Source organism: Amia ocellicauda, chromosome 20 (genome assembly GCF_036373705.1).
Source record: "Amia ocellicauda isolate fAmiCal2 chromosome 20, fAmiCal2.hap1, whole genome shotgun sequence".
Taxonomy (NCBI): Eukaryota; Metazoa; Chordata; class Actinopteri; order Amiiformes; family Amiidae; genus Amia; species Amia ocellicauda.
Genome location: NC_089869.1, coordinates 7,666,162 through 7,690,575, shown reverse-complemented (window position 1 = coordinate 7,690,575; position 24,414 = coordinate 7,666,162). Strand labels below are relative to the sequence as shown.

The following is a 24,414-nucleotide window of genomic DNA, read 5'->3' as shown; positions in this document are numbered from 1 at the left end:
TTTTCATTTGAACTAATTTATCAACATTAGAAGAAAATTATTCTAAATTATGTCATCAATCTCAGGCAGTCAATAGATTTTAACATTGAAAAGGTAGTACTCCTCTTCCAGTATGTCCTAAAGTGGTTAATCTCTACATTGCATAAGTAATTGGTCACTGACTACAAAATACACTAAGCAGCTGAATCAACAAAAATAAAATGTAAGAAATGTTGTGAAAGAAATTACATTACTAAATACCATTCTTAACATCTTGTTCTTAAATACTCCATCTCAAACAGCAGTGTCCTAATTGTAATACATCTCTCACACAAGCACACACACACACACACACACACACACACACACACACACACACACACACACACACACACACACACACACACACACACACACCTCATTATTTTCTCATAAACCTCCTTTCTCTCTGTCTAATGCTTTAATCCGACCCAATAGATTGACAAGCAATATCCCAAGTAACAGAGTTGTGGCAAAAACACACAACCCTCCTCGCTGGCCAAAACACACTGCAGAGAGTGTACTGTGTTGTAATTTCAGTGACATCCTTCCGTCCAGTAGGTGGCACCAGCCCACAAGAATAGAAATAGAAAAATCACAACTGTTCTAGTGGAGTGTTCACATCTTGCATTCTGTGCTGTATTCATTTGGAAGCAACCACATACGTTTCCCAAACCAATCTACTGTGTATTTTGTTAAGTAAAACAATGCACAGTTTAGCTCAAGTAAAACTAAATTAGCATAAAGGGAGTTGGATCACAGCCTAGGGGGACTGTGGAAATGTACTAATCACAAGATTGGCTTCAGTTAAACTACAAAAAAACGTCAAAGAGAGAGATCTCAAAAGGGGCGTTGGTTCACTGGAAGGAAGGAAGTTCTGAGAGCCAAAGCAAACTGTCCAGTGCGTCATATAAATCCGGCAAAAGCCAAGCAGGCTCTGTCCCACAGTATGACTAAACCCCAAGTCCTCTATGTGCCCACTGGGCAATGTGGGTTTTCCAAAAAACAAAAAAGATTTATAATTCGAGGAATGCAATTATAAAATGCTTGTCAGCTCAGCAGGCTGCAAAATTATTTGTTTTTCTATTCCAAACTTAAAAGATCCCATTTATTGAGACTATAACTAGAACAATTGAAAAAATAAATACAGTGTTGCAAAAAAAACTAAAATAATAAAGAAACAGCATGCAGGAGTAGAGTTGGAAACCCCTCTGTTAATCCTAATGTAAGTTTATACATCTTTAATCCTGGGAAAACTATGAAAACAGTGATATTATTTTGAGGTTGCTTGATTCAGTAAGTCTCGGTAGAAGACTTGAAAGTGTTGTCTGGAGATTAATAACACTTCTTTATGTTCACCCCCATCAACTTCTGACCCTTCAGATACCTGTTTCGGGAATGGCAGGTCACTATTTGGGTCATATAAGGTTCACATACTAGATACACAATCACTTAGGCCACACCAACACATCATCAAGTTACCATAAACACTCCTAGCGCCTGTACTGCACTCTAAATCAATCGCAATGGTTGGCTTTTTCTAGTTGGGCTTTTTTTCTCCATCGTAGGTATTCTCCTATACTTTTAGGTTCCTAATTATACATTGGTGTCACAGTTAGAATTTGCAATGTATGTGACTGTGGAGGACCATGGATGTGCCATCTTAAATTTGAAAGCAACCTTCAGGATTTGGGTCCATTAAATAGCTTGGGAAATTGTCCAGATGAGCCTTTTATGTCAGTGTCTGAAGGAGCAGCTGTGTAAAGGCATTTTTATACCTGCCTTGGCGATGGCTAGACAAATGGAAAGAGGTTATCTAAACAGTCCTCCCCATCTGTTCCTTATAAGACATTTTTGTGTTAGGATTACTGTGGTGGATTTAAGAGGTCTGTAATAAAAACAAGAGCTTCCAACAATATTATGTTTGCTTAGGATAATATGCAGATAATAAATAAATGTGTTGATGAAATTCTCTCTAGCTGACTAATTAAATTCTAAGTCTTGAATCTGTGCCTTAATCGGTAATGTTAATATTTGGGTACTTCTTTTTGGCAACAGAATTATTTAGCAAAAAAAAAAGGAACCGAAAGACAATAATGAAAGTGACGAGCAATAGTTTTTTCAGTGCTTAACAAATTTTGGACATAATCCCCACCAAAGGTCAAAATGAAGTGTCTCTGATCTGCCTGCTGAGAATAAAAGAACTCCTCCAGAGAGGGAGGAGGAATTCCCAGAGATCACTGCCAATTATGAACTCCCAACGGGTTCACACTCGTTAAGACAAACCATCTGCTGGCTGAGGCCACCCATCCCTGCCTGCTCACCACATGACTCGGCCCTCTGTCCACTGGCTATGAAGCATCTAGCTCCAAACTGCATGTGTAACATTCCACTGTTCTGCACAGCATTTCCAATTTAATGTAGATAGACTTTTGGCCCATACCAAACCACAACACACACGGCCAATTGCACATTAAAAATGACAATACTAACTTGGGGGGATTGCTTTAAGGAGTTTTTGCTAAAGAACAAAAGCCACCACGAAGTGTTGTAAACTGAGTTGCCAAATTGTGAGTTCCGATGTTTTTCCTGATTGGGCTAGCGGACTGAAGGGTGAGTGAGTGAAAGGCAAGGATCAGTGACACTCTTGGTGAACTGTCTCTCTTGCCACCCCATACAGGAGGCTGCTTCTAACAATTTTCCCAGGATGCATTTGTGAACCGGTTCGTTACTGATAAACTGGAACTGGAACTGGAAAACTGTAGTCCAAGTTTTGAATTGGTTCAGGCCTTTGAAACAAACTGCTTATAGGCATTATTAAAAAAAAAAAAAAAAAGGAAATTAAAGTTTTCTGAACAAGCAACTTGTGGACCGCATGTGTCAGACACAAGCACTGTACACGATACATTATTTGAAAATCTTTCTTTGGTAGTCATACGTAGTACTGATCACCGACATTGGATTAATTCCATGGAGAAATTTAACAAAAGCCTAGTATTGGGCTAAGAAAGGACTGCAGAATACCGGTATGGTTCAGATAGTTTGTTTGAGTTCATAATTCAACCCCCACGACATGAGTCATTGTTGTATGATTCAGAAATACACTGTGGAAACAAAACAAACAAACAAAAGCTTTCCCCTACAACAAACTGAAATGCATTAACCATAAAGCCTGTTTGTTAGCATGAAAGGAAATCTGGCTGGGATGACAAAAGCTGCGTTTTCCTGTCTGAAGTTTGTTGTTTTGTCTCGGTGCCCAAGCTCAGTGCCACTTGCCCGTGCTGAAGAGCAGGGCTGTGCTGAGCTTGAGCTTGTTTCCATGAAGCGGACAGTGGTATCTGGATATCTGTCTGCAGCGGCTTGTCGCGACTGGCTTTAATACACAGTAAAAATGCTACAAAACCCCAAGAATCTCCCTTTGACAAACCAGGCTTGGGCAAAATATAACAGACTAGCATTCACTATCCTGGCTGACTGACTTAGCAGTGACATAAGGGACTGCCTGCCTCCATGCGTTGTTTCACTGGTCCAGTTATGACACAAGCAAGAAAATATGTACACTGCTCGCCAGCGATTGGCAAACTCTCTTCAGATCTTTCCTGGCTCTGTTGAAACAAGGATCTACTAGTGCAGATTTCAAGAGATTCACGGAGTCTTAACAGCCTCATCTGAAATTCCACTCGTCTCATGCAGGCATTCCAGGGCATCTACCAAAGATGACTGGGAAGATACACCCGTTAAGCACAACCTGGGTAGGGTTGGGTATTGGCAAGTACCTTTCGATACGATATAGATCATGATACATGTTACAATTCAATGCATCACGATCCGTCACAATATCACACTTGAATCACGATACTTACTGAAGTGCTATATTAGGCTATATACTATATAATTACAAACTAATTCCCATTACCAAAAAAGAATAGGGAGAAAAATAAAAAAGGGAGACGGTTCACTTTCACAAAGAAAGGTGAGTTTAAAGTCCATGTTAGGCTACATGTATACATAGACAGATTATTGTGCGTCTTCCTCAATTCTGTTTGAAATGAAAAACCCCATACATTATTTTTAGATTTTATGGCAGAGAGGATGCCTAGTCTGTCTATTCGAGAAAAAAAGGTTGTTATGGACTCCAAGCAGCTCCCCTGCTTTTTGCTATCTATAGGATTGCGGTTAGTACTGCTTTCATGTAATTTTAACCACAAACCTTACTATGTTTCACATATTACGGGCATAAAAAAATTAAGAAATAAACACTGATTCTAGAGATCACAGAGATCAATACAACACCGTAAAAAGTACTATCGATACATCGATTCTACATTAAATCACTGTATCGGGACAGCACTAATCCTGGGATGTAAATGATTGATGGGAATGTGTAAATAAATAATTTGCATACTTAAAATAAAATACAAAAAGTGGGCGAGACCAAAATGCACAATCCTTAAAGCATGGATGAGTGTCTCAACATGGCGACCTGCCACGTGTCAAACAGCTCAAATGTGTGCATGTGTTATCGGCAAGTGGAAACTCGCTATTTATTTACTGGCAGACCTGCAATTAATGAAGAACATGAACGATTACATACAGAGCATTGCATCAAAATCTGCACGCCATCTGTGCAGAAACATAAGTCTTCACTGTTCGGGAAAGAAGGACTTCAGGGGAGGTTGCCCATTGGGTGTACAATGGAGAAAATATTGAGATGGTCTGTTCGAATTCATTGATTTCCACAACACGACAAAACCTACTCATTCTAATACAGGGTTCTTTACCAACAGCATTGGTGCTTGTTGAAAATTAAGCTGCTTGCCAATGCTAGGGGGGAAATACGGTTGCAAGGAAACAACTAAAGCCCCACAATTGGACCATCGCAAACTGTTTAACTCAAGCAGCACTCTAAGCATGGGCCATTAGGGGATGAGCCAAGGGAATCCCCTATCAGCTTCCTTCAAGTATAATCTACTGCTCCTTCCTGCATTTACATTTTTTGGTACAATTCTTGAGGATTACAGAGCAGGATTCCAAAAAACGTCTTAAGAACTGAAATGAGGAAAAAATGACTGCTGATCCTACATATAGTTAATGGTTTTAATTCTCAGAAATACTGTTAAATCAGAAGACTTTAAGAATCAGTTCCCCCTCCAATACAACCACCATCACACTTATTTTTGTGGACACTTTCTGAGAATCCATGCACAATCCTGGAAATACACAACAGCATCTAGACTGCCAATGTCTTTAGTGATGTTTTTGTATTTGTTTTGTCAATATAGCTATAAATGGTGATGAAATAATAATAATATAGTGCCATATGCATGGGGAAATGCACTGTAAATTATAAGTGTGCAGGGCCTTAACAGCATGCATTATTAACAGTGGCATATTAAGGTTTCTTTAGTAATATGGATAGGAAGTCATGTTTCTCTTTTAAACTGAGTCATAAACAGTACAGAGAATGGTTGCTAGATTAATGGCTTTTATATATTCTAGAATATAGCCTAATGCATAGACGGCAACATTAACATTCTCTGAGGTTGGGTTTGGGTTCTGAAAATGTGCTTTAACACAGTATTCTTAGGTTTTGAGCATATTTGCAAATATTGCTGAAAAACAAGTATACAAACATTCATTGCTTAGACAAGACTGATCATTTTCTTGCTTGCCCATTGTTTCCTGGCATCGCTACAGCAATAAGCACAAAGGTTTTGAAGAACATGCCAATACCACAAATAAAAATCGATTGGAAGACAAAAATGAGACTAAGCATCATCAGGGAGGGCTATTAATGCTGTTCCTTCAGGCTCTTATGACTCAGATTTTATTTTATAATAACTGTTTCAGCATAAGTCACAAATGTGGACGATTGAAGAAACAAAGAAGGGACACTTCAGGTGCTCCCTAAATTGACCCTGCCCTCATTTCTCTTAGTCATAGTCCTTGTCAAGTTCATGAAAATTATGCTCGACTTAACATTCTGTTCGGGGTCCCCCTCCCCTCATCAAACTTCCTTTTACCAAAACCTCAGAACAATAAAATAAATAAAAAAACACAGAGAGCAATCTTCACGCAACAGTCTGGACTACACATTCTGGGCGTTTCAAGAGATTGGAACTGGACCAACACAGTGAAAAATTCCACAAGATTTTACTTGAATGAGAGCTTTGACACGACGCAAATTCAGACTGAAAAACTGTCTGAAAGGCGTTTGGAACACCATCTAAGAAATATTTGTACTCGGGGGAGATTTCTAACAGTTATACTACTGCTACTGTGGTAGTGGTGACTTCTGGGATATGGGCAGACTTCAGTATCTCTCCTGTGTCTGGACAGTCCAATCTGGACATCCAGAGATTATTAAACAAGTGAGTACCTGTAAATGAAGAACACAACAAACCTCTTGATGTCTACTGTTAGTCATAGGCTACTTCCCTGTCTATACTAATTCTGGATAGATAAGCTGAAAGTTACCCTGGTACAAATTTTGACAGGATCCTACAAGTTTCTACAAAATCCTTTAGGATCATCAAAGGCCCAGATTTCTACCAGGGTTATCTGCTTCAATGGAATATACTGTCCATGTGCAGGCTAAATCAATTCTTACACAGACGGGTAACCCTGAAAACCATGTACTGTGGTAAATGTACAGTTTTTCTTGCAGTTTTCCAGATGTTTATATTATGCTTATACCCTACTTTGTTTTGCTCTGTTTTCCTATAGGAAGTATAATTCATTGCCAATCTTCTCTACACTTGTGAATTACATCACTTCCCAAAGTAAACATATACAGGAGAAGCCAGCAGATGACGCTGAGAGAAACAACAAGAGAAAAACAATAACTTGAAAGACCTGCTGACCGCTATCAAGTTACAGAAATAGCATGACAGCTGCATTGGCAAGAACTGTCTGACATGCTCTGTGTCCTAGCTGCTAAAGAACACAGCCTGGCTTGGCAGTAAGCACCTGCAAGCCAGCAAGGCATGGCAGACTTAGGCTGAAAAATAAGGAAATGTTTTTGTTCCTTGTGGAGAAAATACTCCAGCTAGAAAAAGACCTAACAGCACAACAATTGCAATTAGTGATATGATGCAAAGTTTGGTATCCTGCAACGCCACACAGGACAAAACTAGAAGAAACATTAATCAAAAAGGACAAATTCACAACTGCCACAAACTAAATGACCAAAGGAAATGGGGTTTTGTTACACACTTCCTGGAAAGCATTACACAACTTTTGAACAGTTGCCTTGGGTTTACTTCACAGGAGAATGTGAACAAGTTTCATTGTCCTCTCCTGAATTAATCAATTACATTCTGAGTTTTAGCCATTTTAAAGTTGGGGTTGCGATTAGGATAGTAATGCTATACAGCCAGTCTTGAAAGTACTGTAATTAAAACCCCAGGTCAAGTTTAAGCATGGCTGAAAGACTCCTTAATAAAAGGCTTGGCAGGAGATGTGTTTTGGGTGTTCACCGTTTAATAGTAACTGGAATAAAAGAACACGTCTAGAAAATCAAATGTATCTCATATAGCCAATTTTACAAAGCCCCTGTGAAAACATGCCTGAACAAAAGACCTCAATATGCACCGATTCAACTGAACCCCAGTTTGGAACTACCTGGAAAACAAAGAGCTGCAATTAAATGTACAATACTAAAACATTAATTGTATACAAAATATATAACCTACAAACACATGATTATATTTTCCTATTGCCATACTTTGTCTTCATCTTGCATCTTACCCACTATTCTGTACAGGCAGAGAAATTCACTTTCACAAGAAAAACTCGCTCAGTGGGAGAATTTGGCTACACAGACAGTTAGCTGTCTCTTGGTGTGCCTGTCTTTAATTCAGGCTGTGTTCTGCTTCAAGCCAAAACCCCACTGGTCCTCATAAAAAAAAAACAAATATTTATAGATCCCAAAGCAATATTGTTCCACTTTCCCATGGCCTACAAATGAGACAATCATGGACATTTTTTGTTTTACTGCATGCAAGCAGCTGCCCAGGAGACTGCCATGTCAACGGCACAGAGATTGTACATCCATTAATCCCCTTTGCAAACTTACCAGCTTTAAGATCTCATTGTCAGGGCAAATGTCAGATGGTCAACTTAATCTGTGGCCCCTTCTTGGCCCCCTTTTTTTCTTTTTTTTTTTTTTTAATTATTTCATTGAAAGAATGTGGGATATCAAGATATCTTGGACCCTTACACAGTCATATCACCCTCCTACAGTATGAATAATAAAAAGGGTTATAAAATATTTCGCATCTTAAAATTTATAATTATAATTTGTTGTAAGTTACTCAGTATACTGTTTAAAGGTTTACATAAACTAATAGTGTCTTAAACATCTTGATCGTCTCATGTGCATCATTCTTATGTTTCTCACTAGCATGCCTTGACATGTGCTACATCTATTGAAGCCATTAATGTTCACAGAGGTTGTCTTTATTGATATATTGGTAAAAGTGCTTTGTAACCAGCAAGTTGGAATGTGCATATTATTTTGATCAGTGTGCTTCCTTTGTCTCCTGTCTTTGTTAAGTTTGGCTCATTTGTTCAGGATATACACACACTGCCGGGGAACACAAAACATATTGCTCATTTTTCCTCACTAGACTTTAGTCCTTTATATATATATATATATATATACACTCACCTAAAGGATTATTAGGAACACCATACTAATACTGTGTTTGACCCCCTTTCCCCTTCAGAACTGCCTTAATTCTACGTGGCATTGATTCAACAAGGTGCTGAAAGCATTCTTTAGAAATGTTGGCCCATATTGATAGGATAGCATCTTGCAGTTGATGGAGATTTGTGGGATGCACATCCAGGGCACGAAGCTCCCGTTCCACCACATCCCAAAGATGCTCTATTGGGTTGAGATCTGGTGTCTGTGGGGGCCAGTTTAGTACAGTGAACTCATTGTCATGTTCAAGAAACCAATTAGAAATGATTCGACCTTTGTGACATGGTGCATTATCCTGCTGGAAGTAGCCATCAGAGGATGGGTACATGGTGGTCATAAAGGGATGGACATGGTCAGAAACAATGCTCAGGTAGGCCGTGGCATTTAAACGATGCCCAGTTGGCACTAAGGGGCCTAAAGTGTGCCAAGAAAACATCCCCCACACCATTACACCACCACCACCAGCCTGCACAGTGGTAACAAGGCATGATGGATCCATGTTCTCATTCTGTTTACGCCTAATTCTGACACTACCATCTGAATGTCTCAACAGAAATCGAGACTCATCAGACCAGGCAACATTTTTCCAGTCTTCAACTGTCCAATTTTGGTGAGCTTGTGCAAATTGTAGCGTCTTTTTCCTATTTGTAGTGGAGATGAGTGGTACCCGGTGGGGTCTTCTGCTGTTGTAGCCCATCCGCCTCAAGGTTGTACGTGTTGTGGCTTCACAAATGCTTTGCTGCATACCTCGGTTGTAACGAGTGGTTATTTCAGTCAAAGTTGCTCTTCTATCAGCTTGAATCAGTCGGCCCATTCTCCTCTGACCTCTAGCATCAACAAGGCATTTTCGCCCACAGGACTGCCGCATACTGGATGTTTTTCCCTTTTCACACCATTCTTTGTAAACCCTAGAAATGGTTGTGCGTGAAAATCCCAGTAACTGAGCAGATTGTGAAATACTCAGACCGGCCCGTCTGGCACCAACAACCATGCCACGCTCAAAATTGCTTAAATCACCTTTCTTTCCCATTCAGACATTCAGTTTGGAGTTCAGGAGATTGTCTTGACCAGGACCACACCCCTAAATGCATTGAAGCAACTGACATGTGATTGGTTGGTTAGATAATTGCATTAATGAGAAATTGAACAGGTGTTCCTAATAATCCTTTAGGTGAGTGTATATATATACAGCTCTGGAAAAAATTAAGTTCAGAAATCAATGTTAAGTGGTCTCTTAATTTTTTCCAGAGTTGTATATGTAGGGCTCTGGGGAGCCAATTCAATATTTTTAACTCTTTTCGCCTTAAACCACAGTGTTGCACTCCCAACATCGAGATTTGGCATTATATGGCGTTAGTACAGGCCTCACCAAAACACTCCATCAGTTCTGTGTGTACGCGTTTGTCCAGAATATTCAGAATACACACTATGGGCCGTGTTGCCAGTCGCACACACACACAAAATGTGACCTCTAGTGTAAGCTATCGCTGGAAAAAGGAAACTTGTTCCATTACATTAAATAAAGTGACATTTTTCAAAGGAAACATACTGACATTTACTATTTAAATATATCATAGAAATCATTAAAAACACAACAACAGCCACAACAATAACTAATTACCAGTGTTCCCTAGGCAATTAGGGAACGTGTTGCTCTTTAGAAACATTCACAGCACAGCCAAGAACGAGACAGGAGCCCCTTCTGCAGCAAGGGCCGGGATGGGCCTGTGCCCATCCAATCACGCCACACACAGCCTTGGAAATAGTGCCACTTGGCATTACTGTGATGAAAGTCGAAGGAGTGCGACAGACAGCTCTGTAAACAGAGCCTCCCTGTCTCCTGGCTGCATCTGTTTAACCCTCTCCTTGCAAACACTTGCTCCCAGCAGCTGCCGAATCCACAGGAGCAACCGGAAAGCACAAAGGCGCAATTGTGCTGGCCACAACGTGTGGGAATATAAAAGTTAAAAGTGTTTTGTAGTGACAGTTTCTCAGTCCCCTTGTCGGCAAGCTATAATCAGCTGTAATGCACACCCCTAAATACAAATAAGTACAACATATAGACTAGAAAACTGTATTCATGTTTGACATATGATAATTAAGAGAGACAATAAGCCACAAACTGACACGCAGCATTAGAAACACTCTGATCCTGTTGGCTTGAAAATTAGACAGTGCTATAAATAGATTAAAGAAGAGCAACATTTAAGAAGTACCACATCGTGCTACAGTTGTCAAATATTGCTAGCTTCTTCATGCAGCTCTGTTCTCCGGGTTTTGTATAAAAACACACAGAGCAAGTACCAACATGTCTTCACATCACTACTTAGTCATAACTGAACTTCCCAGACAGGCTCGGCCAAACTATAGCAGACTGTGACACTGGAAAGACCCTGCTTGCATTCCTTAACACGGAAAGGTCCTTGTGCCAAGCAATTCCTCAGGTTTTAAGATCTTCTCTTTTTGTTGCCTGCACAATGTGTTCAAAATGAATGGTTTGCCCCTCTTAAATTAGCTGTGGTGGCCTCCTAAAATTATATACATGAGTTCATAACTTCCCTTGCTCTCAACACTGCTACTGTTCTCAAACACTAGTAATAGATGAGTATAGAGACTTTATGCTGAATAATATACTTTCAAAAATGTGCAAATTGCATGCATCTGTAATTTCACAGCCTTCAAATGAGGCAAAAGAACAACAACAGCAAGTCTAAAGCTTGGCCTCCTGATTAATCACACACACACACACACACACACACATTTCTTCAATGTATAAATCTTGGTGGTTTAAAAATAATTATAAATCACACACAAGCCCATTTAGTACGTGCATGAGGTCCAAACTTCAAATATACTTTCCTCTCCTTGACCTCAAGCAAAGACTAGCATGTGGTGGACAGAAGAGGACCCCACCTGTGGTTCACTACAGAAATAAAAAACAGAGAAAAACAGTTGTTCCCAACATTGAAGGGAATCTGCTTCTTAGTGGAAATTGATACTGGATATATCTTGGTGTTTTTCCTTTAAAAAATAAAGGAAATGCTGAAGAGAAGAAGAAAAAAGCAATATACTATTTAGTGTGACCTTAAAACAAGCTATTTGTCTTGTGAATGGTAAAAAAAAAAAAAGTAGAGAATAAACTGCACTGCACTGCACTAGAATAAACACAGCTAAGTGTTGTTCTCTGTTGAAAAATAATCTGACTTCAAGACACAGCACGGATGTAAACAGGTAACTCTTAATTGTTACTGATGTGACTCATCTCAATGACAAATACAGAAGACTTCAGTACTTTATCTGGGCCGAAGTCTATTAACATCTGCAAAAATATGATCCCACTTGGAAGATCAAAGAGACAGGAAACAAAACAAAACAAGACTAAGACTCGAGGGTCTTAGTTCATCTAAATTAAAACTACAGGGTAATAGGTTTAGTACATGTCAATATGAAGACAGTACTGAACTTACATGGAATATGAGTACAGTGCTTTTATTAGAAGACTCCCAGAGGCACAATACAGAGAATATATCTCTAGAGGATGAAAAAAAGTATTAATTCACCTCCGGTACTCTGTTAATGATCAGGAGGGGCACAAAAAAGGGACAGACAGATGTCGGACTCAGAATTCCTCATTTTGGAGGCTCAAGACCACGGCAAGTGGGAACTTTCACATCGATCCCATTGCTAAAAGACGCACAGAATACACAAGGGAGTCCCACACTGCTATGGCCTGCTTGCACAAACGCGAAACCTTATCCAAATGATTACAAAAATAAACACCTCGGGGTTATCTTCATGGCTGAATTGTGATAAGGGCACTTATAAGACAGAGGGGTGGCTAATAAGAGTTTTAAAAACAATGTGCACAGGTATTCTTGAATGTCTTCATCAGCAGGGTTAACTATTGCCCACGGCTCAGAGCGTACGATTTATGACCCTGCCAACAAAGAAAAGAAAGGGGGGGGGAAATGCATGCAGAAATGTGAGCACTGGCAAGTTGGAGCGTGAGCGCAATCCGATCTGCTGACACGCTGGTTTATTTATCAAGCGAGAATCATTTACCTCTAACAATGGGGAGTTTCTGTTTGCAGGCTGACACACTGGGTTAGAGTATAGGCAAAAGTAGGGACAAAGAAGAGGTGCATTCACTGCTGGAACCTTCCTCCATTGTTTCTCCCCCCTTTTTTTTTTAGCATTTTATTATGGCCCTGTGCTAATGTAAAAACATAAGCATTTAAAGAATGCTCTCACCATTCAAATTTCACTCCAAAAGGGCAGCGCAGGGGTGACTGTGAATGGGATTCACATTTCATCTGAGTGAAAAAATTAAATGATATTGTTCAATACGGTAAAAGGCAAAAAGCAGGAAGCAGAAGCAGGAAAATAGCTCCTTTGTCAGGTAGCACAGATAGGGGAGAGTTTGCCAAACGTAAAGGTAATTGAACTGTAGCAGTATTTGGCAATTTGTGTTTAGAAGACTGAACTGAAAAACGAACCTCGTTTCATAACTAGTAGATGGGTTTTGGGGAAGTTAGGTGAAGAGTCTGTCACCTAAATACACATGTAGGTTTAGATATCTTCTATAGAAGATCCCAATGTATTAAAATGAGCATCCCCAGCTACATGGGAATTGGCAGTTTTTCCTACAACACAACACTGCACAGAATGATACACAGAATCTGTAACCCCCACCCACCTGCATACCTGACATAATTTCTCAGAGGCTAAACTATAAAAAGCTGTGCCACATTCAGAGCAGTTGCTAGACATCGTGAGAGTCATGAATGAAACTTATTTTCTTCAATGGTGTAAGTAGGTGGGGGGCAGTTCCAGTAACGCCTGTGAAGAATAGAGCAATTAAGCTCCGAATCAAAATGGAGAGAGTGCTGCAGGCCCAAGGTACACCAGCCTCCACACAGGGCAGGGAAACTGAGGCCTTTCAGCTTAATCTGGTCTGTTGTGCGTCCCAAAGACTAGGCTTGTTCAGTTTAATCTGGTCTGTGGTGCATCCCAAAGTCTAGGTTAGTGAATGGCGAGAGACAGAGCATTCTCTGTGGAAAAGACTCTCTCAATTTATTCCACTCTCCACATTGTGGGACAAATATTCAAACACAGATCCAGACACATTTTTCAACTTGGATTTTTATTGGTCCCTAGTTAGTTTTTTTTTTTCTTTTTACTGTGCAGACGCTTGCAATGGTTGAAATGCACGGCGCGTGTTGAAAGACACAGGCCTACACCTTTAAAGATGCTCCGAAGATGCTGTGTAATTGGGAAGGGGGGCACATTTTCTTGCAGTGTGCAAGTCTTTTCAGGCAGATGGACTAACCAGTCGCGAGAACGATTTCAAAATAATAAAGGCAAAAAATCCCCATTTCAAGGTTTGTGCTTCCAATGCAATTCAAACCTCATAATGACTCTTTGTAGCAAGAAAACAAACATATAGCAGGTTAAACAAAAACAATAGCAGGGCTTTGTTGCTTTCACACTCGTTTCATTTTAGGATATAAATCGGCATTATTACACCAGTGAGGATTAAATGAAACACTGACAGCCCAGCACTTGTGGAGCACTGATCCACTACTTTGGCTAACTGCATTACACTAAGTACACAAACAGAACTGATTCCAGGACACTGCATTCATTTTACTAGTTTCTTACACACTGTCTTCGTCTCCATTTAAGCTCCTGTTTTCGCTACTGCTTCTTTACTTCCCATGAAAAATAAAATGATTGCCATTGACAGCATTTTTGCATATGCTGTTCTTTTGCTGTACTGATAAAAACTAGTTGCAAAAGCAGGTAATTAAATTTAAATGCACTAACTTTCTCAGTGCATTTTGGTATACTGTACCCTACTCTAACATTTGGGAAACTAATGTCATCCACCCACCTCCTGATTAATAATATTATCATAATAATAGCTGCATAGACTAAATAATATGCAGCCACTATGCAAATCTATGATCTTTTCATAGGCCATCTACCCTAAGAACAACTCCTTTATGCGTTTGGACTGAAGGAGCAGCAACTCGCGGATGGGCGAAACAATTCTTACACTGTTGTGAACACAAGAGGGTTTCACGTCAGCGCATCGCACTTCCCCACAATTCCAGAGGGATGTGACTGCGAAACTGACACACACAGCCACCGCAGAAACTCGGCCATGACAAACGATGCCTCTTAAAAAAAGGAAATGCAGACACAAATAATAGCTGTGAGGTAAACAAATATAAATATATATAATAAAACTAAGTAGGCCTACATCAAGTACCTTCCCTGCAAGAAAAAGCACTCTAGTCTTTTCAGTAGTCAGTATAATGATAAAATGCTATTTAATACTAACAGCATGGCCCTCAGAAACACATTTTTCCAATTGTACAGGAAATCCTGCTTTCTTGCTTTCTTTGGCCACAGTATTATATCACAAAAAGTAAATGTAATAGTAAATGAATGAGCTCACCTTAGGTTAAGACTCAAAACTGGAAAAAAAAAAAAAAGGTTTACTGACCAAACACGTTCATAGCTGCTGACTGAGCGCAATCCCAAGACATCCCCGCACGGTACCAGGCTGTGCTGGGGGGTGAGACCATGCCCTGCAATAACATCTCTGACTGCTCAACCCAGCTGTGAGACAAAATGCTGCTGCAAGCGGCCTTGAACAGAATGCTAAGAATTTCACTTTTTTTTTTTTTTGGGGTGAAAGACCTTACATGTCTGACATACTGACACTGACTGACTGACATAAACAAGGTAATGTTTCTCTACATTTAAATCTTTTAGGCTACTGGAAAGCATTTGTTGTCCACAATCTCCACATTTAGATGCTCTGCCACTCCTGGTCCTCTGGTAAATACAATAGAAAATCTGCCTCCGAGAACAATTGGGTTTAGGGTGGAACCTATGGTAAAGTATCTGGAACTGTGGAATTTATGATTCCCTCTGCCCATGCTGTGGCACAGACCCAGAAAATGCGGGGGGTGGTTCTGTAACTTTTCTAATAAGAGTGGACACTTACTGAGGACAAATAACAAGTATAGGCTGCCAAACACTAACCTAGTGAGACTCATTTCTATCTAGGTTGCCACTGAACAGATAGAAGCATTTATTTAACATTTTAAGGTAGGATGGGTAACCAGCAACCAATTTAACAAGATTTAACAAGTCCGCATTATAATCTTGTTCCACGTGATGGGAAATCAAGAACCTGCACAATTTTTGCATGTACATTCATAAAACAGACTTAAAATCAGTAACTTTGCCTGGGAGAAAAAATGAGAATGTCCAACAAAAAAACATCTGCATCCATCAGTACATAACTGAATTGGATCAAACGGTGTTCACTGAATGTACTTAACTACATGCATTACCCATTTATAAATTGCTTACACAACAACAGATGTACTGTAGGGGTTTCAATGCATGCTGAATTTGCATAAGGGCAGTGTTTCCATGGGATATTATCTGGGGATACTATTTTGGAGCAAATGCACAGAGAGGTCCTCTCAGGTGCCAGGGGGCTCTAAAGATAACATAGCAATTCTGCAAAACAATAAAAACGCAGAATAGACTTGAATGGGATATGACATGAGCCTAAGTGATGGTATGAAATACATAACCAACAGTATAATGATTTCCTGGACAGAAGAATGGAAAAAAAGGCTTTTAGTAAAAGAGAGGAATAAACAGTTGGGAAATTCCATCCCAAACTGCTCCGTTCTTGTCAAGAGCCAAGAACGGAGTGGGCAGTGTTATAGGCTGAAGTGTGAAAGCAGTGTCTTCTGATAAGGACTCCAGGGCTGCCAAACTGCCACTGGTATTATGTAGCCCTACTAACAAAAGGAAACTCTTTACCTTTTATACTGGCTGCTGTTGGCACTGATGGAATTAATGACCATCAGACTAAGCTGTAACACACAAGTCGCTTCCAACTGAATTTCATGTCAACAACATTATGGCTGGACAGGCAGATATCTACCACACAGACTCCATCAAAACCTGACACTAGCAGATAGGGGAATCCCACATGCTATTTCATCTAGGCTCTCATGTTACTCTAATCACACCTCTGCGCAAACTTGAATAAAGCGATCAGGCAAGACTACAGAGTTGCAGTCTGGAATGAGCACTAATGAGATGATGCAGAGATATCGTTTGCAGTTAATTATCCCCCTTCCCCCCTGTCTGGCTTTTCCAACAAGAACACCAGCATCCAGCCGCAAAATGCACATTGCAGGGTTTGATTAGCACAGCCTTCTCCCTCCAAATTATGCCTCAGGTATAAAGCATAAACCTCTTTTAAAAAGTAAAAATGTATTAAACCCTAACAGCAGCATGATTGAATTGATGGATCTAATGCATGGGCCATCACACGTACACAAAGGTGTAGGACAGTCGCTCAGATCACTGATTGCAATGTTAACCACTTTCTTCTTTTGTTAATTAAGCCATAGCGGTCATGGCAACACTTATACAAAATGAAGTCTTGGAGAAATGAACAGTGACAGTGCCGATTGTATTTGAGGACCCTGCAGATGACACATGGGTAACCTGAATACCAGAGCTTGCAGGTATTTTACACACACAGCTACACAAGTGATGGCAAACGACATTCAATAGGACCCTGGAAGTTGGCATCTGTCTTAATTGGTTAAAGATGAGGCTAAACATCAATTCATTCTTAAGTGAGGTTCTCAGATGAGCATTAGACTGGGTATTGAATTATGACAGGGATCTAGCAGATCACAAACACAAGAGCAAGCTTTGATTTGGTCGCAGTCCTGAGTGGCGTGTTTCATCTCTGGATCCAACTCTATATATCTATACAGTCCTGCGCACACCGCATCCACACTGTATCCTGCGCGCCGGTACTGTGTGCTCCTCAATCAATCAAACCGTTATTCCCACATCACCCGTTTGGGATCGCTGGCCAACAACAGGGACACACGGACACACAGACACCTACCTGTCTGCCCGGGTTGTTTCTCCGTCTCCCGGTGGGGAGGTGTGACTGTCTAGCGGTGGAGATCCAGGCTTGACGTTCACGAGTGAGAATATTTCTCCTTTCGCTGGCGCTATGCAGCTAGCACGCAGTGAGGGCGATTTACAGTTTCCATGAAATATAAACGATGAGCACCTAACCCCTCTCCTGAGGTTATTGCAGCGTCCCCTACTGCAAACTTTCTCCGCGGTTTATGAAGTGTGTTGCGCCCACGGACGGCTCATCCCGCGGATGCAGGGCTCGGGCGCTGCGCGGAGATCAGCTGTCAGCTCTATGGCTGTCCTCGCAGGCACGCAGCCTGCTTCCCTGCTGACGTCACCACCCCAGCCAACGGGGGCTTTCGTGTCCAACTAGGGAGCCCTTCGTCCTGCCTGAATACAATCTTTTAGCGCTAACTTTAATAAAAGTACTGCTGGTGTCACTATATAGATATCAAACAACAGACAATCTTTACCTTGCAAGTAGGTATCAGCCTTTTATTGGATTTTATTTTTTCAAAACACGATCTACAGTGGTGGTGATGTATATAACCCCTTATTGCACTCTCCTCTTTTCCTCCTTCATGAACATGGATGTGCTATAAGTAGTATAATACAAATACACTTAATACAATTATGTAACGTTCAGTGTTAAATGTCAGTACTTTAACAACATTTAATACACATAATTATAATTATTATATCAAAATAGATATAATATATAATATAACATGGGGTTTCAACCATTAATAACTTTATATTGCATTAACTAATAATCATCATCATAATGATAATACAATATCAATATTCAAATAACCAGATTTTTTTTGTAATTAAGTAGAATCCTGTATTTGCTACAGAAAAAATATAGTCTATTAATATTCTTAAAAAATAATATTTTTTATATATATATATATATACACTCACCTAAAGGATTATTAGGAACACCTGTTCAATTTCTCATTAATGCAATTATCTAACCAACCAATCACATGGCAGTTGCTTCAATGCATTTAGGGGTGTGGTCCTGGTCAACACAATCTCCTGAACTCCAAACTGAATGTCTGAATGGGAAAGAAAGGTGATTTAAGCAATTTTGAGCGTGGCATGGTTGTTGGTGCCAGACGGGCCGGTCTGAGTATTTCACAATCTGCTCAGTTACTGGGATTTTCACGCACAACCATTTCTAGGGTTTACAAAGAATGGTGTGAAAAGGGAAAAACATCCAGTATGCGGCAGTCCTGTGGGCAAAAATGCCTTGTTGATGCTAGAGGTCAGAGGAGAATGGGCCGACTGATTCAAGCTGATAGAAGAGCAACTTTGACTGAAATAACCACTCGTTACAACCGAGGTATGCAGCAAAGCATTTGTGAAGCCACAACACGTACAACCTTGAGGCGGATGGGCTACAACAGCAGAAGACCCCACCGGGTACCACTCATCTCCACTACAAATAGGAAAAAGAGGCTACAATTTGCACAAGCTCACCAAAATTGGACAGTTGAAGACTGGAAAAATGTTGCCTGGTCTGATGAGTCTCGATTTCTGTTGAGACATTCAGATGGTAGAGTCAGAATTTGGCGTAAACAGAATGAGAACATGGATCCATCATGCCTTGTTACCACTGTGCAGGCTGGTGGTGGTGGTGTAATGGTGTGGGTGATGTTTTCTTGGCACACTTTAGGCCCCTTAGTGCCAACTGGGCATCGTTTAAATGCCACGGCCTACCTGAGCATTGTTTCTGACCATGTCCATCCCTTTATGACCACCATGTACCCATCCTCTGATGGCTACTTCCAGCAGGATAATGCACCATGTCACAAAGGTCGAATCATTTCAAATTGGTTTCTTGAACATGACAATGAGTTCACTGTACTAAACTGGCCCCCACAGTCACCAGATCTCAACCAAATAGAGCATCTTTGGGATGTGGTGGAACGGGAGCTTCGTGCCCTGGATGTGCATCCCACAAATCTCCATCAACTGCAAGATGCTATCCTATCAATATGGGCCAACATTTCTAAAGAATGCTTTCAGCACCTTGTTGAATCAATGCCACGTAGAATTAAGGCAGTTCTGAAGGCGAAAGGGGGTCAAACACAGTATTAGTATGGTGTTCCTAATAATCCTTTAGGTGAGTGTATATATGTGTATATGTGTGTATATATATATATATATATATACAGATACACATATATACGTCTATTAGTATATTGTCTATGTGGCGACTTGATGACTCAAGTCTTCACAATCATGAAAGGCATCGACCACATCAAACCAGAGGAGCTTTTCGAGATCAGCAGGGACACACACACCCGGGGACACAAATGGAAATTGGGCTTCAAGGCATTCAAGACAGAAAACAGGAGACACTTCTTCACACAAAGAGGCGTCACAATCTGAACAAACTCCCCAGTGATGTGGCTGAAGAGACAATTTGGGAACATTCAAAAACAGACTGGATAGGATCCTTGGATCACTTTGGGCGAATGGCCTCCTCTCGTTTGTAAACTTTCTTATGTTCTTATGTTCTTAAATGTATTTGTTAAACCTAACATGTAAATAGGTCTGATTCTGCATTTTTTTTTATTTGAAGCCTGGCTGTTCCCATGATCTTTCCCATAAGATAGTTTTCCAGAGATCCCCCTATGTGGTCTGTGCTCAAGGAGCGCTTGCATGCCTGGCTGATGATACACAAAAAGGTAATGAATTCCAAGCTTTGTTTAATGTCACCAGCCGAGTCAGTATTGAGGCACCACTGTCCTCGATAAAAGTGGGCTAGGTGAACTGATACACTGCTCCTGAATGGAGCCCTGTTAGATCAGGATACTGCATTGTTGCTGGTTATTAAACAATACTGTAGCACTTCTCAGAATTACTTGGTCTAATGAACCCACCAGGACTTACATACAAGTGGGAAAAAAACACACACACAGCTATTCTGTTTTGTCTTTGATTGTTTATGATATATTTCCTTTTACATACAACATGGTCTGCCGTATTTTAAATCTTGAAATTAACCATTTAATTAACAGCATAATCAAACCAACAACACTACAATACCATCAGCAACAACAACAACAATAATAATGAAACTGATGCTGTACTTGGAAATAAGTCATGGTTCATTTGCATATCGTCTTATTCTGCATTTTCCTTTTGCACTATATGATGTGATTGATTGACAGAAAAAATCACTTTTGTGTTTTTTGTTTAGCATTCTTTTGGTGCAGTATCAAATTATCATGATAGTTATGAGACTTATATGCGCCTTTGTGTGTATCAAGATCATACTTCCACTGCTGTCAGGTACATGTTTTAATTGGTGTTGACCTGCTTTACTTGCCGCTGGCTGTTTCTAGCTAACTGCAGTTCACTTGTGTGTCTGAAACTGTGTTGTGTCAACTGTGTGCATTGGGGACACGCTGCAGTTGGTCTTGATTTGACCGAGACCCTGCTTGTGGTTTTGGCTACCTGCACTTACTGATATTGCACTGATATGTTCATGGGAATAGATATTCCTTCCCCCTAATTTAATAGTATAGTATTTATGTTTAAGAGAAAGCAAACGTGAAAGACAAATGAGGTCCTGAAAGCTGAAGTTTCTAATTTTACATGTAGAACCGATCCTGTACGTTTCAGAGCAGCTGTGAACAGCCAAGACGTTTTATAAATGAATGATTCACAACTTCCCTCTGCAAAGGCTTAACAGTTGACATCGACAAAGCCAAACAAACAAACAAAAAAAACACCCACATGTTGTACTGAAACAATCAAAGCCTCTTCGTCTAATGTGATTCAAAAGCAGTAGTTTATTTCTCATTTGTAAACGATGAATCAATAAAGGCACATTTTGGCGTTTTTGGCCCAAAAATGATTAAAATAGCTGAGTAGACAGCTCTGAACTGAGCTAGTGTTTATATGAAAGGCTGCTATTGTAATTAAAACTCAAAGCGCAAACCCTATTGCCCACCCCTTGCTTTAACTATTATTTCCTCAGCCCCCTCACAATGGGAGGAAACTACATGGCAGTGGATTCCAACTTCTCCCGGAGCTGATATTTCAGAAGTGTCGATGCAGCGGGGAAGGCGGTTGACACCGAGCCAGACCGAGGCCTTGCTGGAGGATGAGTCATTCGTTAATGTTTTGTCTGCTCTTGCTTCTGACTTCACTAAGGTTTACAGAGCCTACATCTTTACTTGCTATACAAAACAACATGAAAAAACACTCTTATTGTCTTTCTCTTTCAGACCTGAAATGTATGAAGTATTTCAAAACTCCTACGCACGTTTTTCAGGCACACTTATCAAGAGTTTCAATTATCCTCCTAATTTCGCATGAGCATTTTTGTTCTTTGACTAGTTCTAACAAGACTGAAAGAAACCCACACACGTTTAGACTTATATTGAATGGTAAAGCTGAAATGCCACGTAAACAGGGTCACGTCTAATCGGCGCAAAGGGGAAAACTTAAGATGGATATGATTAAAGATTTTCGAACTGCAAAGATGCTGTAGTCAACAGCGTTCCTGCACTCCATTTCCATATCTTCACTTGCTGTTGTTTTGGTGGTGTTAACGAGAGGTCAATTAAAGTAGTGGAAAAATTATTACTTTGAAGGAACTGGTGTTGTTTCATGACAGACATTTCCCAGTGCCTGTATATGAAGAACAGAAGATATATCTCAGCGAAACTGGATCTCTTCCCACATGGAAATAATACTTTGCTGGCCTTTTTAAAGGCAACTTGTAGGGTAATGTCGCCATCTAGTGCATAAGCGTGGTTTTAATAATAATAATGTTTTTGGTTGTTATAACTTATATAATTTATTCTGTAAGTGTAATCATCTATATCTATCTATCTGTCTTGCTAACTGTCTTATTTTTAACATGGTTTAACATTTCATAAATTCAGATCAATATTGTGTTCTTTTATCTGTCAAATTTGAAGGTTATGATCTATATACTGTTGACTTGTTATATAGCCCAAGGGGTGGGAGTCAGCCAAAGTGCTGTGCCTCTCACCGACTCACAGACATGAAAAGACATGACCCAGCAGGTGGAAGTCTTAAGTAAGATATCTGGTGAATAACACAGTAGTTCTGTATCTGTATCTCACACTTTCCTTCTTTTCTGTAACAAGCTTCTCCCCGGGACACAAAATCCAAGCAAGAACTGACTGAAGATTTCACACTGAAATGCAAACTGAGAAATGTAAAATTGAAGAAGTACAGACGGGTGACAAATTAAAGAAACAACCAACATGAAGTGTCTCAGTGAGGTGTTGGGCCATCACGAGCCGCCGGAACAGCGTCAATGCTCTTGGCACAGATTCTAGAGTCTCTGATCTACTGGAGGGATGAACCCCATTCTTCCAAAAGATATTCCCTCATTTGGGGTTGTGATGATGGTGCTGGAGAGCGCTGTCTAACACGTCGGTCCACAATCTCCCATAGGTGTTCAATTGGGTTGAGATCTGGTGACAGCGAAGGCCATAGCATATATGTCACATCATTTTCATACTCATCACACCATTCAGTGACCCTCGTGCCCTGTGGATGCGTCCCCATAGGATAACCCAAACCATGCCAGGAAAATGCCCCCCACAGCATAACAGAGCCTCCAGACCCCCTCACTGTAGGGGTCCAGCAGTCAGGCCTGTCCCGTTCTCTTGGAGTTGCCACACATGCACACGTCCACATGTCCAGAACACTAGCCAGCTGTGCGTCTGTGTGACTGAAGCTCCTGCCATTCGTGCACCAATAATGACCCCTCTTTCAAAGTCACTGAGATCCTTTCCTCTTGCCATCTTGATCCACAATCTTGGTCATCTGGGCCTGCTCAGCATTTATATACATGCCTCAGAGCATGATAGGATGGTAATTGCTTAATTGTATCATGCAGTACACCTGTCTGGAGGCATCTGCAATTGTTCTGTTCCTCCACTCATTTATTCAGAATTTTCCTTTAATTTGTCACCCGTCTCATAAAATATAAAATACAATAAAAAACAATGGAAGAGGACTTTGATAAGGCATACAGGTACAACCGCGCAATCACACTCCATCATATTTTGTCTCTTCTTTTCATTTTGTAAGGTTTTCAGGTGATGTTCAGTTCTCCGTTAATTAACTCAAATCCACATCATTGTTGACCTCTTCTAGCTTGATGCCATGTACTTTAATTGATGTTTTAAACAGTCCTATAAAATGGTGTAAGTAGTGCAAGATGTCTTGTAGCTTCAGTATTTGGTTGCAGAACTTGCTCAGCTTTCTGTATTGACCCGTTTTGGTCGTCAAAAACACAGTCATAAAGTGGAGGATGGTAAAACTGTGACTTGCGTAAAGGCTTTTTGCGCAAGACTAGTCTGCTGGGCACAGCACGTAATGCGATTTGTGTTTTCCATCAATAAAGCAGGTGAATGACACAAAGTTAAATAGGTTACACTGGCCAGCACAGAGAGTACTATAATATAGTGTCTCTGGACAATGCCAAGCTCTCAAACTACTGTACATTATGTTGCTTAAAGAATGTGAGGCCTTCAAACTTTAATAATAAAGTATTTTGACAGTTTCTTTATCTATATTGTATAATTTATCTAACATACAGTAGGCCTTTTTTTCATTTCCTTTGCTTCACTCAAATAGTGACTCACATGCATGTCACATCAACAAACTTAACAAACAAAAAACACAGCGTTAAGTGTTTGAAA

The 24,414-nt window shown here is 40.3% G+C and overlaps 1 protein-coding gene across 2 annotated transcripts in view; it reads right to left on the bottom strand.

Annotated features, from left to right (window-relative positions):
- The window catches only part of dnmbp (dynamin binding protein), a 48,751-nt gene extending 30,742 nt beyond the window's left edge, over positions 1 to 18,009 (bottom strand). For both annotated transcript variants that reach the window (XM_066692726.1, XM_066692727.1), the window contains exon 1: positions 17,691 to 18,009. The gene's annotated coding sequence lies outside the window, so the exon portion shown is untranslated. The remainder of the gene's footprint in view (positions 1 to 17,690) is intronic.
- Positions 18,010 to 24,414: the final 6,405 nt, after the last annotated feature.